This window comes from Lissotriton vulgaris, chromosome 1_1 (assembly GCF_964263255.1).
Source record: "Lissotriton vulgaris chromosome 1_1, aLisVul1.2, whole genome shotgun sequence".
In the NCBI taxonomy this organism is placed as follows: domain Eukaryota; kingdom Metazoa; phylum Chordata; class Amphibia; order Caudata; family Salamandridae; genus Lissotriton; species Lissotriton vulgaris.
This window is the reverse complement of record NC_141685.1, coordinates 2,118,145,448-2,118,165,896: the sequence shown is the minus strand read 5'-3', so window position 1 is coordinate 2,118,165,896 and position 20,449 is coordinate 2,118,145,448. Positions and strand designations below refer to the sequence as shown.

The 20,449-nt window shown below is 45.4% G+C and overlaps 1 protein-coding gene across 8 annotated transcripts in view; it reads right to left on the bottom strand.

Annotated features, from left to right (window-relative positions):
- The window catches only part of LOC147751685 (dihydrofolate reductase-like), a 402,971-nt gene extending 386,614 nt beyond the window's left edge, over positions 1 to 16,357 (bottom strand). For 6 of the 8 annotated variants that reach the window (XM_086921679.1, XM_086921640.1, XM_086921662.1 and 3 more), the window contains exon 1: positions 16,135 to 16,356. The gene's annotated coding sequence lies outside the window, so the exon portion shown is untranslated. Of the gene's footprint in view, positions 1 to 16,134 lie in introns of all 8 variants that reach the window. The other 2 variants (XM_086921705.1, XM_086921631.1) reach the window with 1 other exon arrangement.
- Positions 16,358 to 20,449: the final 4,092 nt, after the last annotated feature.

The following is a 20,449-nucleotide window of genomic DNA, read 5'->3' as shown; positions in this document are numbered from 1 at the left end:
AAACCTAGCAAACCTATACATTTTTTAAGACTAGACACACAAGGAAATCCAGGATGGGGTGACTTGTGTGGCTCTCACCAGGTTTTGTTACTCAGAATCCGTTGCAAACCTCGAACTTTGTAAAGAAAAAAAAACTTTTCCTCTCATTTCTCTGATTGAAAGTTCGAGAATCTATGTGGAACAACAAAAATCCACCCACACTACACTCCCCAAAGTCTTCCAATAAAAATGGTACCTCACTTGTGTGGGTAGGCCTTGTGGCCCGGACAGGAAGCTGCCCAAAACACAACATGGACACACCACATTTTTACAGTGAAAACTGACCCTTTTTTTGCCTAGGTGTAGATTTTGAACCCTAGCCCTGCCGGCACTTATGGAAACCTAGAAAACATATACATTTTTTAAAACTAGACACCCAGGGGAATCCATGAGATGGTGAAGTTTGTGGCTCTCACCAGGTTCTGTTACCCAGAATCCCTTGTAAACCTCAAACCTTGTCAAAAGAAACACGTTTTCCTCATATTTCTGTGATGCAAAATTTTGGAATCCGTGTGGATCCACAAAATTCCACCCACCTTGCATTCCCGAAAGTCGTCCGAAACAAATGGAACCTCACTTGTGTGGGTAGGCCTTCTGTCTGCGACAGGAAACGTGCCAGAAAGCAATGTGGACACACCACATTTTTACAGTGAAAACTGACCCTTTTTTCAAAGTGCTTAGCTGTGGATATTGAAGCCTAGCTCTGCCTACACCTAAGGAAACCTAGAAAACATATACATTTTTCAAAACTAGACACCCAGGGAAATCCAGGATGGGGTGACTTGTGTAGCTCGCACCAGGTTCTGTTACCCAGAATCTACTGCAAAGCTCAAACTTTGTAAAAAAAAAACATTTCCTTACATTTCTGTGATGGAAAGTTCTTAATCTGCTTGGATCCACAAAATTCTACACACCCTACATTCCCCAAAGTATTCCAATAAAATTAGTACCTCACTCGTGTGGGTAGGCCTAGTGCCTGCGTCAGGAAATGGCCCAAAACGCAATGTGGACACACCACATACTACGAGTGAAAACTAACCAGTTTTTTGCAAAGTGACTAGCTGTAGATTTTGAACCTTAGCCCTGCTGTCACCTGGGGAAACCTAGCAAACCTGTACATTTTTGAAAACTGGACATACAGGGGAATCCAGGAGGGGGGGACGTCTGTGACTCTCACCAGGTACTGTTACCCAGAATCCCTTGCAAATCTCAAACCTTGTCAAAAGAAACACATTTTCCTCACATTTCTTTGATGGAAAGTTCTGGAATCAGTGTGGATCTAGAAATTTCCACCCACCCCTCATTCCCCAAGGCTTCCGATAAAAATGGTACCTCACTTGTGTGGGTAGGCCTACGGCCCATGACCGAAAACGTCCCAAACACAACAGACACATCACATATTTACAGAGAAAGCTGACCCTTTTTTTGCAAAGTGACTAGCTGTGGATTTTGAACCCTAGCTTTGCCGTCACCTAGGGTAAATTAAAAAAACTATACATTTTTTAAAACTAAACACCCAGAGGAATCCAGGATGGGGTGGCTTGTGTGGCTCTCACCAGGTTATGTTACCCAGAATCCCTTGAAAACCTCAAACTTATGAAAAACAACCACATTTTCCTCACATTTTTGTGTTGGATCACTGTGCCGGCACAAATGTCCTACCTCCCAGCGTTCCCCTTGTTCTCCCGAGTAAAATGATACCTCACTTGTGTGGGAGGGACATGGGCCTCTGACTGGGAAGGGCCAAAAACAAAGAGATTAAGGGTATAGCACAGTACGTTTTTAGTCCATTCTGCATTGGACAGCCACACAAGTGAGGCAACATTTTACTTGGGAGACCAAGAGAAATGCTAGGTGGTAGGACATTTATGTCGGCACGGTGCTCCCACACATAAATGTGTGGGAAAAGGGATTTTTTCGGCTTAATTTGAGGTTTGCAGGGGATTCTGGGTAGGAAAACGTTAGGGGATCCGCGCAAACCATAACTCACTGGACTCTCCAGTGTGTGTAGTTTTTAGAAATATGTGGGTTTGGTAGGTTTCCCTTGATGGCCGTGAGCCTGGGGCCAATAAACCCAGGTGCCTCTCCATGCAAAACCAGGTCGTTTTATGAAAGGTAATTTTGAAGTTTTCACAATACGATATGGGCCATTTCCTGTTGCGGCCATTATGCCTACCCACACAAGTGAGGTACCATTTTTATTGGTAGACCTGGGGGAATGCTGGGTGGTAGGAAATTTGTGGTGGCTCAGTGATCCCACAACTTTTCCACACAGAAAAGTGCGTAAACTGTGATTTTTTTCAGCTAAATTGGAGGATTGCAGGGGATTCTGTGTAGGAAATCTTTGGGGGATCCATGCAAGCCATACATCCCTGCACTCCCCTGGATGTCTAGTTTTGAAAGATGTATGGGTCTGGTAAGTTTTCATAGATGGCCGCCGAGCACAGGGCTACAAACCCAGATGAGCCCCTTTGCCCAAAACCAGGTCGTTTTGTGACTGGTAATTTTGATGTCTCCACAATACGCTTTTGGGTCCTTCCCTGCCATGGGCACTTGACCCACCCACACATATGAAGTAAGATTTTTATCAGGAGACCCGAGGGAAAGCTGGGTTGTAGGGAATTTGTATCAGCCCAGTGATCCCATAACTTTCCCACACAGAAATGTGAGAACAATTTTGTTTTTTTCAGCTAAATTTGAGGTTTGCAGGGGATTTTGGCTAGGAAAACGTTGGGGGGTCCACACAAGCCATAGCTCCCTGGACTCCTCCTGGTGTCTAGTTTTCAAAGATGTCTGTGTTTGATAGGTTTCCCTTGATGACCGCCGAGCGCGGGGCCAAAAACGAAGGTGAACCCCTTTACAAAATCAAGTTGTTTTGTGATAGGTAATTTTGATGTCTCCACAATACGTTTTGGGCCCTTGGCCCACCCACACAAGTGAGGCATCATTTTTATCGGGATACCTGGGGGAATGCTGGGTGGTAGGAAATTTGTGTCAGTCCAGTGATCCCACAATTTTCCCACACAGAAATGGGAGAATAATTTGATTTTTCCCCCTATATTTGATGTTTGCAGGGGATTCTGGGTAGGAAAATGTTGGGGGATCAATGCAAGCCACACTTCCCTGGACTCCCACGGGTGTCTAGTTTTCAGAAATGTCTGGGTTTTTTAGGTTCCCCTAGATGTCTGCAAACCTCGGACCAAAAATACAGGTGCTCACTTATCTCAAGGAGGTCACTCAAGGAGGTCACCTGCGTTTTTGTTCCTGGGCTAAGTGGCCATCTAGGGAACCCCACCAGCCCCAAACATTTCCGAAAACTAGATACCCAAGGAAGTCCAGGAAAGTGTGGCTTGCATGGATTCCCCAACATTTTCAGACCTAGAATCTCATGCTAACCTTAAATTTAGCTAAAGAAAATCAAATTTTCCTTACGTTTCACGTGTGGAAAAGTTGTGGGATCACCAGGACACCACACATTTTCTACCACCCAGTGTTCCCCCAGGTCTCCTGATAAAAATTTGACCTCACTTTTGTGGGTAGGCATAGTGGCCGCAACAGGAATTGGCCCAAATCGTACTGTGGAGACTTAAAAATTACCTATCATAAAACAACCTGGTTTTGCAGGGGGGCACCTGGGTTTTTGGCCCGGGTTTGCGACCATCTAGGAAAATCTGCCAAACCCACACATTTATGAAAACTAGACACCCTGGGGAGTCCAGTGAGGTATGGCCTGTGTGGATCCCCCAACGTTTTCCTACCCAGAGTCCCCTGCAAAAAAAATCAAATTTAGCTAAATAAACAACATTTTCCACACATTTTGGGGAGGAATCACCGTGCTGGCATGAATGTCCTACCACCTCGTGTTTCCCTTGGTCTCTCAGGTAAAATGATACCTCACTTGTGTGGCTGTCCAATGCAGAATCGTCTAAAGACATATTCAGAATTTGCTGTGCTATACCCTTGAACTCCGTTTTCTGGCCCTCCCCAGTCACAGGCCCTTGGCCCACCCACACAAGTGAGGTATCATTTTACTTGTGAGAAAAAGGGGAATGCTGGGTGAGAGGACATTTGTGCCGGCACGGTGATCCCACACAAAAATGTGTGGAAAAAAAGATTTTTTTTCAACTAAATTTGACATTTGCAGGGGATTCTGGGTAGGAAACCGTTAGGGGATCCACGCAAGCTATACCTCCCTGGACTTCCCGGGGTGTCTAGTTATCAGAAATGTATGGCTTTGAGAGGTTTCCCTCAATGGCCACAAGTCTCGGGCCAAAAACCCAAGTGCCCCCCGCAAAACTATGTGGTTCTATGATAGGTAATTTTGATGTCTCCACAATACGTTTTGGGCCCTAGCCTGTCGCGAGTACTTGGCATACTCACACAAATGAGGTACCATTTTTATTGGGAGACCTGGGGGAACACTGTGTGGTAGGAAATTTGTGTAGCCTGTTGATCACACAACTTTGATTAAAAAAAATCAGCTAAATTTGAGGTTTGCAGAGGATTCTGGGTAGGAAAACGTTGGGGGATCCACACAACCCATACCTCCTTGGACTCCCGTATTTAGTTTTCAGAAATGCCTGGGATTGATAGTTTTCCCTAGATGGCCGCCGAACCCAAGATCAAAAATGCAGGTCACTCCCTAGCAATACACAGTCTTTTTGTAATCATTAATTTTGAAGTCTCTACAGTATATTTTGGGCCATTTCCTGTCACGGGCACTAGGCCTACACACACAAGTGAGGTACCATTTTTATCGGAAGATTTAGGGGAATGCTGGGTTGTTGGAAGTTTGTTGCTCGCCTTACATTTCAGAACTTTCCATCACAGATATGTGAGGAAAATTTGTTTTTATTTCCAAAGTTTGAGGTTTGCAAGAGATTCTGGGTTCTGGGTAACAGAACCTGGTGAGAGCCAAACAAGTCGCCCCATCCTGGATTTACCAGGATGTCTAGTTTTAAAAAATGTAGGGGTTTGCTAGGTTTCCTTAGGTGGCAACAGAGCTGGGGTCCAACATCCACAGCGAGGCAAACTAGGAAAAAAGGGTCAGTTTTCACTAGAAAAATGTGATGTGTCCACATTGCGTTTTGGGCCGTTTCCTGTTGCAGGTACTAGGCCTACTCACACAAGTGAGGAACCCATTTTATCAGGAAACTTTGGGGAAACTTTGAGAAAAGCTGGGTGTGTGGAAGTTTGTGGATCCATGCAGATTCCAGAACTTCCATCACGGAAATGTGTGGAAAAGTTTTTTTTTAACAATGTTTAATGTTTGCAAGGGATTCTGGGTAACAGATCCTGATGAGAGCCACACAAGTCCCCACATCCTGGATTCACCTTGGTGTCTAGTTTTAATCAAGGTTTAGGTTTGATAGATTTCCTTAGGTGCAGGCTGAGCTAGGGTTCAAAATCCACAACTAGGCACATTGCCAAGAAAGGGTCAGTTTTCACTGGAAAAATGTGGTGTTCATGTTGCGTTTTGGGCTGATTCCTGTATCTGGCATCAGGCCTACCCACACAAGTGAGGTACCATTTTTATCATGAGACTTGGGGTAATGCTGGGTTGGTGGAAGTTTGTTGCTCCCCTTAGATTTCAGAACTATCTATCACAGAGAAGTGAGGAAAATGTTTTTTTTTTTTACTAAGTTTGAAGTTTGCAAGGGATTTTGGGTAACAGAACCTGGTGAGAGGCACACAAGTCAACCCATCCTGGATTCCCCTTTGTAGGTGGAGGAGTGTGGCTCAATGGTTAGAGCGGCAGACCCTGATGCAGAGTTCTGGCCAGGGACCAGGGTTCGATTCCCCCCTCGGCGGGGTCTCGGGCTCAATTTCCTCGGACCTGTTAATTCTCACCTCGGTGCCTATTCTAATCACGGGCTCCACGCTGCAACTCTGGGCAATAGCTTGCTTAGCCCCCACACCGGCCCCAACAGCGCTAAGGATGCCTGGCTTCACCCTGGGGGTGCCCAGGAGTGGACACTTCACAGGGAAAGCCAGGAGGGGTTCAACAGTATGAGTATCAGCACCAGGAAGCCGAATAGGCGACACCGCAAGGTGACCGTCTGGTGACAGTGCGCTCTATAAGTACCATGACATTTACATTTACATTACATTTCCCCTTTGTGGCTAGTTTTCAAACATGTACAGGTTTGCTAGGCTTCCCTAGGTACTGGCTGTGCTAGAGCCCAAAATCCACAGCTAGGCACATTGCAAAAAAAAAAGGCCAGTGCCTAATGAGTTTTTCCCTCCCTAGGGGTGGGGCAGATTGAGGGCTATCACCCCAATATGCCCCCAAGAGGGGCTGAAAGACTGTGGCTTTTTGTTTTCGGGGTGGGGGCATTGGTATGCCCAATCTGGGCAGCCCCACCCCTACACATAAAAAAGCCATTGAATCCCTGGTGCCTAGTGGGCTCTCTGCTGGGGGGGGGCCAGATCAGAGGCTACTGCCCCATCTGCCTCCTACGGAGGCAGAAAGACTGGCATCTTTTTTTGGGGGTTGGGCATTGGCATACTCATTCTGGGCAGTCCCCATCCCCTACGTATTAAAAAAATAATCCCTGGTGCTGATAGGGGTTCTGCCCCCCCCTGCGGGTCAGATCAAGGGCTAATGCCCCCATCTGCCTCCTGGGGGGACAGAAAGACAGTGGCATCTTTTTTGGGGGGTGTTGGCATTGGCATACCTATTCTTGGAAGCCCCCACCCCTGAAGTTTGATTTTTTTTTCCCTTTTGCCAAGTGGGCTTTCTGCCCCCCCCCCTGGGGGTGCAAATAAGGGGATATTGCCCCCATATGCCTCCTGGGGGGGGCAAAAATACTGTGGCAATTTTTCTGGGGGAGGGAGAAAGACTGTGACATTTTTTTGGGGTGGTGGGGGCATTGGCATGCCCATTATGGGTAGCCCCAACCCTACGTATAAAAAAATAAGAATAATCCCTGGTGCCTAGTGTGCTTTCTGCCCCCCCAGGGGCAGATCAGGGGCTACTGCCATATCTGCGTGCTGGGTGGGGGGGAAGACTGTGGCATTTTTTTGGGGTGGTGGTGGCATTGGCATGCCCATTCTGGGCCCCCATCCCTACTTATAAAAATAAAAATCCCTGGTACCTAGTGGGCTTTCTGCTCCCCCGGGAGCAGATCAGGAACTATTGCCCCCATCTGCCTCCTGAGGGGACAGAAATTCTTTCGAATTTTAGGAGGGCATGGGCAGCTCCCACCCATGGTTTATAAAAAAAATCCCTGGCATCTAGGGGGCTTTCTGCCCCCTGGGAGGGCAGATTGGGGGTTACTGCCCCATCTGTCACCTACGGGGGCATAAAGGCTGGCTGTGGGTAAATTAAATGGCGGAGAAAAGGCCCTTGCCCAAGGGGCTGCTCCCCCCCGCCCTGGTGGCTAGTGGGTGGATCCCTGCTTGGGGATTGCCCTCCTGGGGCGATCCCCAAGCAGGGATCCACTAGGGAAGAGAAGATTCTCCCCTTTCCAACAATACCTCCCCCATGTGTCCGGGGGCTGAGATAGCCCCCAAGCACAAAAACTGTGAAACTGAAACTAAGATTCAGATTTGTTTTTGTTGTAATGATATCAGTGCACCATGTGCATGTTCGTCATTACAAGGAAAACAAAAGATATGCCTTGGGAGGTTGGGGGAAGCTCATCCCCACCTCCCAAGGCAAAAAAAAGATAGGAAATCCCTTTGCTGACTTTATGCAAGTGTGCTCATGACAGAACCATTCCGTCATGAGCACAGAAGGTGTTAAATCAATATGAAAACAAGTTTATCTCACTTCACCGAAGATAGTGTCCTATCTTGCTTCCCCAATACAGCAAAAAGCGGAAGGAAACAGTATGCTAACATTTGATCAATTTGCTTCAATTTGACAAACATTGAGGTCTGGGTTTTCTAAGCACTTTTGTTGTCCTAACATTACGGAAGTCAATGCAAGGCAACCATAGTGCTTAAGTGATATTTACAAAGTCGGGCAAATCCCTATATGTCTGGCCTTGTTTAATTTGCCACCTACAAAGTAATGCAACACAATGTGCTTGTGGGTGGAGCATGGACATTTCCATGCAGCAAATCCAGATTTACTAAAGTCAGTAAACCTGGGTTTGCACCAAAATGGTGAAGTTACGCCAAGGTTGGGTCACAAGGGTAAATATCTTTTTAACTTTAGTCTGCCTGAGCCAGAAGTGGCTTAAAACCCATTCCGACACTTGTCACACTTCCAGAGATGGACTACTCATCCATTGTTGGGAGAGTTAAAGTCTCTGGCTCAGATGATAATGACTGCCCTCCAGCCAATGACTGTTAACTGCTGACCAGTTAGCCTGGTTTAGCTACTTGGGAGTGGGCAGGAACAATTTTTTCAGGAATGAGCCCTTTCCTTTGAAGGAGAGCAAGTCTCTCAACTAAGACCATAAACCACCAATTTCCCTTTAAGGACTCCATAAGAGGTGGTCTGATAACACAACCACCCACATCAGCATGGAACAGGAAAAGAGGGGCATAAGGGTAAGGGAAGGCGAAAAAGAAAAACACCATGCCAGCGAGAACCTGTCAGACCCATTGCACACTCGTAATGGATGCCATTGTTATAAGCAATCTCAGAATCAGGGCTATGGCCCTGAAAGAAGAAGTGAAGAACAAGTGGATCAGGAAATACCATCTGATTTTAACTGCTGACCTCGCAGTTGGGATTGGCTATCTGGGAGTGTACAGGAATAGTTGGTAGAATAAATGGCAGCTTTAGTACTATCTCTTGAATTGCAGATGCCAGGGAGGAATTTTCCTTTTCATCCGCAGGACCCTCATAAACAGCCCAACCCTAGTCATAGTGGGGTGCAAAGCCAGTTCTGCCACTAATCACACTGCAAGAGCTTTAACACACATCTTTGGATGTGAGATTTAATGACCCTGGCTCAGAGGATTATTGTATAAACTACGGCTTTAGAGTAGTTAAACAAAGTTTGCTTTCCCACCCACGGGTGGTACAGGTGAACTCAGTTCAATGCACCAGCACTGAATGTTAAATACAGGTTATTGTAGCGTTGCAGAATACCCCCCCCCCCCCTCCAAAAAATGTATTGTTTGTTTTGGATTAATAACAATCCCTGTAACGGGATCAGGGGCACTGCGGGAACAGAGACACATCCAATTTTGTTATTCACAATATCCCACACAAACTGCACTGAGAGGAATAGACACTTTTAACTAAAAGCATTTAATACAATATAACTAATCTGTTTCTGAGTACATAAAAAATGAGTACAAAGGATATCATAACAACAGCAAGAAGGCACGTTGTGAGCAACGAGAATAAAATGAGCAGTTCTAATATGTTTAAAATGTCATTTAAAACCTTACACCCAAAAACCTACTATATGCTACACTGAGAGAACATAGAAAGTAGAGCAACATGCAGTCTAGAGTTCTTTTAGGGAGAAGAGATGCAGTGCATACCTTGTTCACAGCAAGAGCTGTCGTTATTGGCTGAGGTGTGAAGGCAGTGTTCCCTGCGAAGGGCAAACACGCAGCAGTAACAGCCTTCCTTTGCTCTATCAGTAGCAGGCGAGATGTAGCATCTTTGACGTGTTCTGGACAAATCTTGTGTGATAATCTGGGTGAAGGACCTCTCCTGACAAGTGGTCAAGTGGCAGCCCTTTCATACCAAATCTTATCAGGGATCGGAATTTCTGACTTAAGTTTAAGAATGTCTGATCTAGATTTTATGCATCAAGGCCTGCATCCCAGAGACATATCTCAAGGCTGCCATTACCACCAAAAGTCCTTGAAAGGGCACTAAATACGATCTCACTTCCTTCAATAATTCAAATAAACTCAAATAAGCTCATGGCATGGAAACTGCCCTGACTGCAGCAACCGAGGACTTGAGATCAATCCTGGATGAGGGAGAGAAGGAAGGCAGTCTTGATCTTATTAGATCCTTCGGTTGCCTTCGATATGATCAGCTGCCTCATACTAATTAACCGACAGTCTGAGCTTGGAATTAAAGGCGCCATACTCAAAGTCCTTCAGTCTTTCCTACCAGATAGGGAACAACACTTGGCACTAGGTGAATCCACCTTGGTCACTTTCAAGCTACCTGTGGGGTTCCACAGGGCTCTGCATTGAGCCCTATTCTATTTAACCTGTACTCTTCTAGCAAGGCTCATGAGATCTTACAGCTTTTTAGTCATCCCCTATGCTGATGAGACCCAGATTATAGTCACGGTGTCCAGCAATCTTCAGTAAATGGCTGAACGCTTTGACATCTGTATGAGTCAGATTAATAACTGGATGAAGCTTAATTGCCTAAAACTAAACTCCGGCAAAATGGAGGTTCTACTTCTAGGTAATGACGCTTCTTTCTGGCCATCCATCTGGTGGCCCACAGACATGGGGGCTCTGCCTTCGCTAGTAAAAATGTACGAAACTTAGGAACTATCTCTGACAACAGGTTGCCCTTTAAAGATCAGATCAATGCTTTTGTCTCATCAGTCTTTTTTATCCTAAAGATGATTAGGAGGATCCGTACCTTCATTCCACCCAATCTCCAGAAGATAGTTGTGATCGCTCTGGCCTTGCCTAAACTTGGCTACGGAAATGCCTTATTCCTAAATATTCAAGAAAGACTCTCACAGAAATTACAAATGTTACAAAATACTTTGGCATGTCTACTTTTGGGATTTCAGAAACATTAATCTGTCTCGGAGGGTCTGGTTAAACTACACTGGCTGCCAATCGACAAAAGTATCAAGTTCAGATCATTGTGCATAGCTTTTAAAGTGCGGTACAAAAGGGGGTGGTAATGGACGGAGCATCTGAACCAATCAAACACTCACACCCAGTCAAAAGATCTGGATTTAATCCATCACCGTTCTTTAGCCCACTCTGCCACCCCAGTTCAGACATGGCTATATGCAAATCAGTCTGACCCTGTGCCTCATGGGAACAGTCCAGCCCGAACTGCCAAGCCATGCCTTCCCTGGACCGGAAACAAGCTTCCGAGGACCAGTTTCTGGCATTCCAGCCGTCTTCAGCCCGGCTTGCTTGAATCCAGTGGCAAAGTGAGCAAGGGACTCACGTCTGAGCATACCCTGCCACACTTATGGCAGCCAAAAGCGGTACAAAAGGGGGTGGTAATGGACGGAGCATCTGAACCAATCAAACACTCACACCCAGTCAAAAGATCTGGGTTTAATCCATCACCGTTCTTTAGCCCACTCTGCCACCCCAGTTCAGACATGGCTATATGCAAATCAGTTTGACCCTGTGCCTCATGGGAACAGTCCAGCCCGAACTGCCAAGCCATGCCTTCCCTGGACCGGAAACAAGCTTCTGAGGACCGGTTTCTGGCATTCCAGCCGTCTTCAGCCCGGCTTGCTTGAATCCAGTGGCAAAGTGAGCAAGGGACTCACGTCTGAGCATACCCTGCCACACTTATGGCAGCCAAAAGCGGTACAAAAGGGGGTGGTAATGGACGGAGCATCTCAACCAATCAAACACTCACACCAAGTCAAAAGATCTGGGTTTAATCCATCACCGTTCTTTAGCCCACTCTGCCACCCCAGTTCAGTCATGGCTATATGCAAATCAGTCTGACCCTGTGCCTCATGGGAACAGTCCAGCCTGAACTGCCAAGCCATGCCTTCCCTGGACCGGAAACAAGCTTCCGAGGACCGGTTTCTGGCATTCCAGCCGTCTTCAGCCCGGCTTGCTTGAATCCAGTGGCAAAGTAAGCAAGGGACTCATGTCTGAGCATACCCTGCTTAGTCGTGCTGCACAATATTGGTTGAGTCTATTTTAGACATAGCTTTACCTGGTACACTCAATCAAGGATTCTAAGATCAACTACTGTTAAACTCTTAGTGGCCCACAGACTCAAAAGAGCCCACTGGGGGGAAAAAGCTTCACCACAAGAACTGCAAAATTGTGTAAAACATTCCCCATCATGCTAAAAGACAGTCCTAATCTATGGTCCTCCAGGAAAACATTAAAAATGTAGATTTTTAATATCTAATACTGCGCTTTCTTTTCAACCCCTGGTACTCTCCTTCGTTAGAAGCAGCGCCAAGATCCCTTATGGTATTCGAGCTCTTTATAAAATTAAAATCAATCCTTGCAGATGGTGCTCTCTTGGTTAATTTGCATCTATTCTGAACAGAACCTCACTGACCAAATTAAGGTACTTGTTGCAATGGCTTAAAATTGCCCTGTCCCGCAGCCTTTTTAGCCTTTTTACTTCAAAGCCTACAGGACAATTTTGTTGTGCTATTCATTGCTCTCCGTGTCAACTTTTAAGTGTCTAGATTTACATCTTTAAATGATATTTTATGAAACTAAAAAAAATCTTGTGCTTTTCTGCTATTGTAAAGGTTTTAACTAACTATACATTCAAATGTACTTACTTACAGTGACCTGGAAGTATTACTACAACTCCACTTATACTTGTTCCCAACAATAACCCTTAATTCTGTTGAACACAAACATTTAAGCAGCTACCCCTGTGCAGTACTACCTCAATGGTACAGCACAAGGAGGTAGTGTAATTGACAATACTATGGGCCTAATTACGATGTTGGGCGGACTCACATCCGCTCAACACTTCAACGGTCTCGAACCGCCCGACCTTAGGTCGGCGGTTCCGACCGCAGGATTACAATGCAACAGCCCATAGGGCGGCTGCAAACATTCCTTTTTACAATGGAAGCAGCGGGCAAAAAAGCTTCCATTGTAAAATGTTTTGAAACATCCCTGCACTCTGTGGCAGGCCACCGTGCAGGGCCATTTAGTGGGGCACCACATTTGTCCCCCAAGCCCCATTGTGGAGGGCCAGGAGAAAGAGGCCCTGCTAGGGGCCCCCAAAAACACTTTCAGACAGCCTTTCAGTGTCGGAAATGCCAACATGAAAGGGCTGTTGGAAACTGTCATCTAATCCCGACAGCACAGCCGAGCCTGGCTCTGCGGTCATTAGGCGATTATGGAGTTTTCTGACGCACTGAAGGGCAGCGGACAGTCCCTTCACCCAATGTCTCCGCCCACCACATCATAAATCGGTAGGCAGACCGCAATGTCAGATGTCGGCCATACCACAACTGACGGTCAGTCGGTTGTGGTCTGATCGATAGCGTAATCGGGCCTAAAGTCTTTAAGGTGATTTGTCATCAGATTTAATCTTCATTTTATCTCCATAAACATCCCGCTTCCTATATCTCACACTTCCCTCAACCCCATAGTGTACCCTGGATAACAGATCAATCTCTGCATGCACCCATATCTTCAGGTCATCCTGCCATGCCCAGATCAGTGGATCTCCAATCAATAGCTGTAAGCATTTTCACTAGGGCCAATGTGAAGACAATACATTTGCAAGTGTATTCAGTTTTTTATGTGGACCAAGAGACCCAAGATGCATTTTAGGACTTTCTCACCACTACTCTACCAGTCAGGCTACCCACATACCTCAAACCCTCTTCTCAGAATCCACATTTTTTATGTCACTGCTATATCATGTGATAGAAATCATCTTTGCCTGCTGAGCATCTAGGGCGATTGTTGGAAACACCTGGATATATCTGTCCTATTCTTTTAGGTGGCAAGTAGGTGTGGTGCAAATAATTAAACTGGGTGTATTTGAATCTGGCGCTCCTGGAAACATATTTCACCCACTTCAAACACTTTGCTGAATTCCATCACTCCGAATAATCTATGTAAATTAAAGTCATGCTGATCTGGACCCACCATCGTTTGTGCTATAGGGATCAGTCCGCTAGCCAGTACTTTGCCTAGAACTTTATAGTCTAGATTAAACGAAAAAGGACGATAGAAGCCCACTATTACCGGCATATTTATAATCAGTCTGACAAAGATCAAGTTTCTTCTCACGCCATCAGATGTCTGCAACTGATATTTTGTTTCTCTATCTCATACCTGGGCCCTCCAATCACTCCAGTCACTCAAGACTGTACATAATCTGAGCACCTAAACAGACTCCAGCCTGTCTCTGGAGATCTAGTTTGCAAACGCAGCAAATGAGTGTTTTCTCCAGGTGAGGATCTCATAGAAAGGGCTGCCTTTCATTGATTCACAGTTCTATATCTCTGTGGTTACTGACCTGGTGCAGTGTCGGTCTTGTCGCTCCTGCAAACACTTTGTACCGCTTTCAGGTGGTGAAGAAACAAAAAATAAATCATCCACGTTGTCCTTACAGTGGCTGTCGAATCCCCGCAGAATACATTAAAACATTTAACTTCAGCTTCCTAAACCTAGAAGCATCACCTGTAATTGTAGGGCTTTTTCTGACGCTGCTTCAAGATACTGGTGCTCACAGCCCCCTTCTCTTCATACTTAATCCAGTCTGTTGAAATGAAAAATCAGCTAAAACCGGTTTTCTTGATGAAGAATTCCATTTCCTTTCTTTTGTGTTAGATTTTCACCGCTTGAATATGTTTGAGCTGGGTAGTGTTTGGCTTGTGTTTGCTATCTTTAGTTTATAGCACCAATAAGGTGTGGATGATGCAGTACAGGGGGTCACCCTGTTTCACCCTCTTCAAGCCAGAGAGGGTCAATGGACAGAGACCCTGACTTTTGCCAGCTCAAATATTCTTATTGCAGTAAGTCCCTTTGCACAAGTAAGATTTGTATTTCTGCACACACTACAAGCATAACTATGTATCCTAGACAACTTTAAACATCTTGCTCCTAGGCAAACATGAGTCTTCTTCCCTTCCACCTCTCAAACATATGTCTGGAAACCTCAACTGCATCTCCCGTCCCAACTGTAAAGAATCTTTACAGACCCAAATACCTGCATTAACTAGCCATCATTCATCATACATATGCATGTAGCCAATGCAGTAGAAGTAAAGCAGTTTTTTAAATCAAAACTTAAAAGTAGAACAACCAACGTAATATTTAGTGATACAGGCATCCACCCCACTCTCTAGACATTAAATGTAAACTGAACTCAACAGCACAGGAGGCGAGAGCAGTGCAAGCTTCCCTCACACACTGAACAGATACAGCACAGTGAAAAGCAGCACACACCTCCATAATAAAACAGAAAAGTTATAGAATGTCAAACACAGAACTGTACAGCAGAGGTAGTATCAGGGCACCATTTTTACAAACACAAAACAGGCAGAGAAGAGGACGGTTTCCTCTTAAACGGAAGCAGACAGGCAAGACAGGGGTTAATGGCCTACTCTTTGGGCAATGAGTCTGCCAAGTAACCTTTGTAGCATGTTAAGAAGGTCCTCGGTTTGTCATCACAGAAAATTTGCTGGCTCTCAGATGCCCTTGTTTAGCCCTCACTTCATCTGTAGAGCGCTGCATCGTTTTATCATTCCAAAATGGCAAACACTTCAGTTTTTAATGTGGCGGCCATGCTGGCACTTTAAAAAAACGATACAAGACTGCCACCATCTGCTAAGTTTAACTTTGTCAAGCATATGCCCGCCATGTTTTGGTGGAAGCTTGTTTTCGTTTTTCTACGTTTGCTCTTTTAGTTTTCATTGCATGTGTCGTTGAGTGTGTGAGGTTGTTTCATTTTGATTGTATAACTTGGTGAAAGCAAGAATGAGTGAATAAGCAGATGAGTGGATGCACAGGTGCAAAGATGAGTGAATAAGCAGATGAGTGGATGCACAAGTGCAAGAATGAGTGACAGAATGAATGAATGAATGATGACTCACTGGCATTGCCGATAGGTCTTTGGTGGACGATTCTCCTTAATGATCACCTTTTGTTTTTCTCTCTAGAATAAAAGTGTTTTTTTGCAACGCACTGATTTTTTTACACTAAAAGTATGTGTTTCACTGGTTAAAGTATCTCTACTTTTTCTATGCATCGTTACCTTTGTCAGTTATTCACACAATAATACATAGCCCCCATCCACGGTGGGTGTGCACCCTGAATTCCACCCCCATAATATCGATGGGCTACAAAATAGAAGACCAAGTATCGAAAAACTGCTGACAGGTAAGTAAGCCTATTTTTCCTACACCCAACTCAACATATATATGTACCTAGGCGGTATATATATCTTCAAGATGCACAGATGTGCTTTTAGGAATAGATAATCTATACTTCCTTGTATGCACTTACCTTTCCAACTGTTTCTCCCTCGATATTCTTCTAAGACGATATTCTGGTGGTCGATATTCAGCAGTACAATCACGGGGGAACACTAATGTTTTTATGAATTTTTAAGTCCTTTCTTTACAGGCCTGCCACCAGGAAACGAGGCTTGAAATGTTGCGCTCGCTGCAGATCTATCCTTAGTAAGCCACAGAGCAGCTGGAGAGAGCAGACATTACCTCCCGCCTCCACCTGAACTATTGGACTTTGGCCCTCTCTCTGCACATCTGGCTCGGCTCCACCTGAAATCATTTTCACACAAACGCGTGGGTGAGGCGGAGCGATCCCCTTACATCGCCCTCCATTCATGCTTTTCCTTATGATATATCCTGGCTTATCTCTTCAATTTTTTTGGCACCTGCATGTACATGCACTGATGCACTTTCCATTACATATGTGTTTGCTGCAGAAATGCAAATTCCCTCTGCAGGTAGTGTTGCTGCTGAACTATACTTGAGGACAGCCTTCTCGCATGGCACTCCTACTGTTCTTTCCTGTCACCTGTTCTCATATACCGTTCACCTCTTCCGTGTATCAATCAAGAGTCTAAAAACTTTGATTTCATTGTGTCCTGTTTTTCTGATACCCCGTTTCGCTTCCAATTACATTATTCTCTTTTAACATGAGATATAAAACTTAAGCAAGTGCTAAGAATAGCGCATTGTTGGCCCACATTGAAAACAGAGTGCCATGGGTATTTTTTAAGTTCATACCTTAATTCCCACAGCACATTTTTTGTAATGCAGATGCATCACAACATTTTACTCTTTTTGAACTAAATTAGTTTAATTGGCCTAGGGTTCTCAACTTGGATAAACCTGTAATATTGTTTTTTCGTGTATTGTAGGCATTTTCTTCTGAGGAAGGCCTGGCTGCAAGTTCTAAACTTCCATGGATATGCTAGTTATCCCACAAAGAAACCTGTTTCCTGAAAGGAATCTGATTGCTTTTATGTGGCAGGATCTCAGTCAAAACGCACATTTATACTGCGGCCTCTCTCTGCCACAGTCAAACAACTCAGGCCATACGTACAAAAACATTTTGAGGTCAGAAAAGGCCTGATTCACAGAATCTGTCCGTTTCTGACCACAAAAACGCCTTTTCATATGTACAATCGCAATTTGTGTTTAGCAGTTGAGAATTTCAAAGGGGTGTGTTTAGGGCGTTCCATTCAAATAGGAATTGCAATGCTGTGTATGAATGTTTGCAACCAAATTATGGTTGCAAAACATTCATTTTTTTACCCACACCTCGGGTGATGACGTGGTTCGGGTAGTGGACCCGGACCACGATCCACGGACGCATGGATCTGCTGCGCTCCCTACGATTTGTTTACAAGTACCCTCTGGAAGGTTTTTGGACGCATCCGTCCTTTTCTTCCATTCCCCCATTTGAGGAATGGGGTGTTCTTGTAACTCGGCTTCAATTTCTTATCGTGGCCGTCTCCATACTGGAGCTCGCCACGACTAACCTGAGTTGCCTTTCAACCTAGCAGCCCTGATGAGTCTCACCTCCCTCACGGTGTGACGAAACACGTGTCGGCTGGCTATTATTTTCTGTACTGACCAACAATTGATTTATTAAAGACTTCTTTACATACACAAACATTTGTGCTTGCCTTTTGAACTTTGACATACTTAGCCTTCTTGTATGTAATATTGCATCCTGACATCAGGACAACCTATTTTTCTAGCGTGTGCACAGGATCTGCTTTTTCTTCTATTTTGGTCTAGGCCTCCCTATTCCTACACAGGAGTGTTTTTCTTCTTGGGTTTGTGTTCCCCTGTCCTGTATTGCACCATATGCCCACTGCACGAACATTATAACTCAAGAGATCATACCGCTCAGAGCGCCACTGCTTCCTGTTCTCTCAACTCAAACCCATTCCCTCACAAAAACAAGCATTTGCAATGCAATAGGTCTCGCATTATTTAAGTTTGAGCTATTAGCATTGTAAATGGCAATTGTTTTTTGCTTTGTGCTATAGTTATTTTTTTACATAAAAAGCTATATATAAAATATGTTTTATTAAAGTTATTTATGCAGTATCTAAATTTTGTTTGCATAAAAGAGTACAATAATATCTTAGTAAAAAAGTCAAATATTTTAATGGTAATTCACCAAATGTTCATTTATGTGTTGGTTTTGAAAATAGCTAAATTAATAGCTTTGTCATTTACAATGCCAATAGTTATAACTTTCGCAAATGTGACACCTATAGCATTTGTAATGCAACATTTGTATTTACGTGACTTAGATGTATTGATATTACAAATAACAATGGCTTTTAATTTTTTTTAATACTTAATAAAAGTGATTGTAATTTATAATGGCAATAGCTTAAACTTTTGTAAATAACTTTTGTGAAGATTATGTTCAGTGTATTTTATTGTAACGAAATCCAAGAACAGAAGTGAAATATTAACATCTTTTTGTGACATTTGTAATAAAGCTTGAAACATTGAGAGAACATATTTGTGCTGTGGTGGTGCTGAGTGATGCTGTGGTGCTGCTGAATGGGGCTGTGGTGGTGCTGAATGGGGCTGTGGTGATGCTGAGTGATGCTGTGGTGGTGCTGAGTGGTGCTATGGTGGTGCTGTGGTGGTGCTGTGGTGGTGCTGAGTGATGCTGTGGTGGTGCTGAGTGGTGCTGTGGTGGTTCTGAGTGGTGCTGTGGTGGTTCTGAGTGATAATGTGGTGGTGCTGAGTGACTGTACTCACTGTCACTCTGCACTCACTGTCACTCTGCACTCACTGTCACTCTGCACGCACTCTGCACTCACTGTCACTCTGCACGCACTCTGCACTCACTGTCACTGCACGCACTCTGCACTCACTGTCACTCTGCACTCACTGTCACTCTGCACGCACTCTGCACTCTGCACGCACTCTGCACTCACTGTTTATGCACGCACTCTGCACTCACTGTCACTCTGCACTCACTGTCACTCTGCACTCACTGTCACTCTGCACTCACTGTCACTCTGCACTCACTGTCACTCTGCACTCACTGTCACTCCGCACTCACTGTCACTCCGCACTCACTGTCACTCTGCACTCACTCTGCACTCACTCTGCACTCACTGTCACTCTGCACTCACTGTCACTCTGCACTCACTGTCACTCCGCACTCACTGTCACTCCGCACTCACTGTCACTCTGCACTCACTCTGCACTCACTGTCACTCTGCACGCACTCTGCACTCACTGTCACTCTGCACGCACTCTGCACTCACTGTCACTCTGCACACACTCTGCACTCACTGTCACTCTGCACGCACTCTGCACTCACTGTCACTCTGCACTCACTGTCACTCTGCACGCACTGTCACTCTGCACGCACTGTCACTCCGCACTCACTGTCACTCTGCACGCACTCTGCACTAACTGTCACTCTGCACGCACTGTCACTCCGCACTCACTGTCACTCTGCACGCACTCTGCACTCACTGTCACTCTGCACGCACTCTGCACTCACTGTCACTCTGCACTCACTGTCACTCTGCACTCACTGTCACTCTGCACTCACTGTCACTCTGCACGCACTGTCACTCTGCACTCACTGTCACTCTGCACTCACTGTCACTCTGCACGCACTCTGCACTCACTGTCACTCTGCACGCACTCTGCACTCACTGTCACTCTGCACGCACTCTGCACTCACTGTCACTCTGCACGCACTCTGCACTCACTGTTTCTGCACGCACTCTGCACTCACTGTCACTCTGCACTCACTGTCACTCTGCACTCACTGTCACTCTGCACTCACTGTCACTCTGCACTCACCCTGCACTCACTGTCACTCTGCACGCACCCTGCACTCACTGTCACTCTGCACGCACTCTGCACTCACTGTTTCTGCACGCACTCTGCACTCACTGTCACTCTGCACTCACTGTCACTCTGCACTCACTGTCACTCTGCACTCACTGTCACTCTGCACTCACTGTCACTGCACTCACTCTGCACTCACTGTCACTCTGCACTCACTCTGCATTCACTGTCACTCTGCACGCACTCTGCACTCACCCTGCACTCACTGTCACTCTGCACGCACTCTGCACTCACTGTCACTCTGCACGCACTCTGCACTCACTGTTTCTGAACGCACTCTGCACTCACTGTCACTCTGCACTCACTGTCACTCTGCACTCACTGTCACTCTGCACTCACTGTCACTCTGCACTCACTGTCACTCTGCACGCACTCTGCACTCTGCACACACTCTGCACTCACTGTTTCTGCACGCACTCTGCACTCACTGTCACTCTGCACTCACTGTC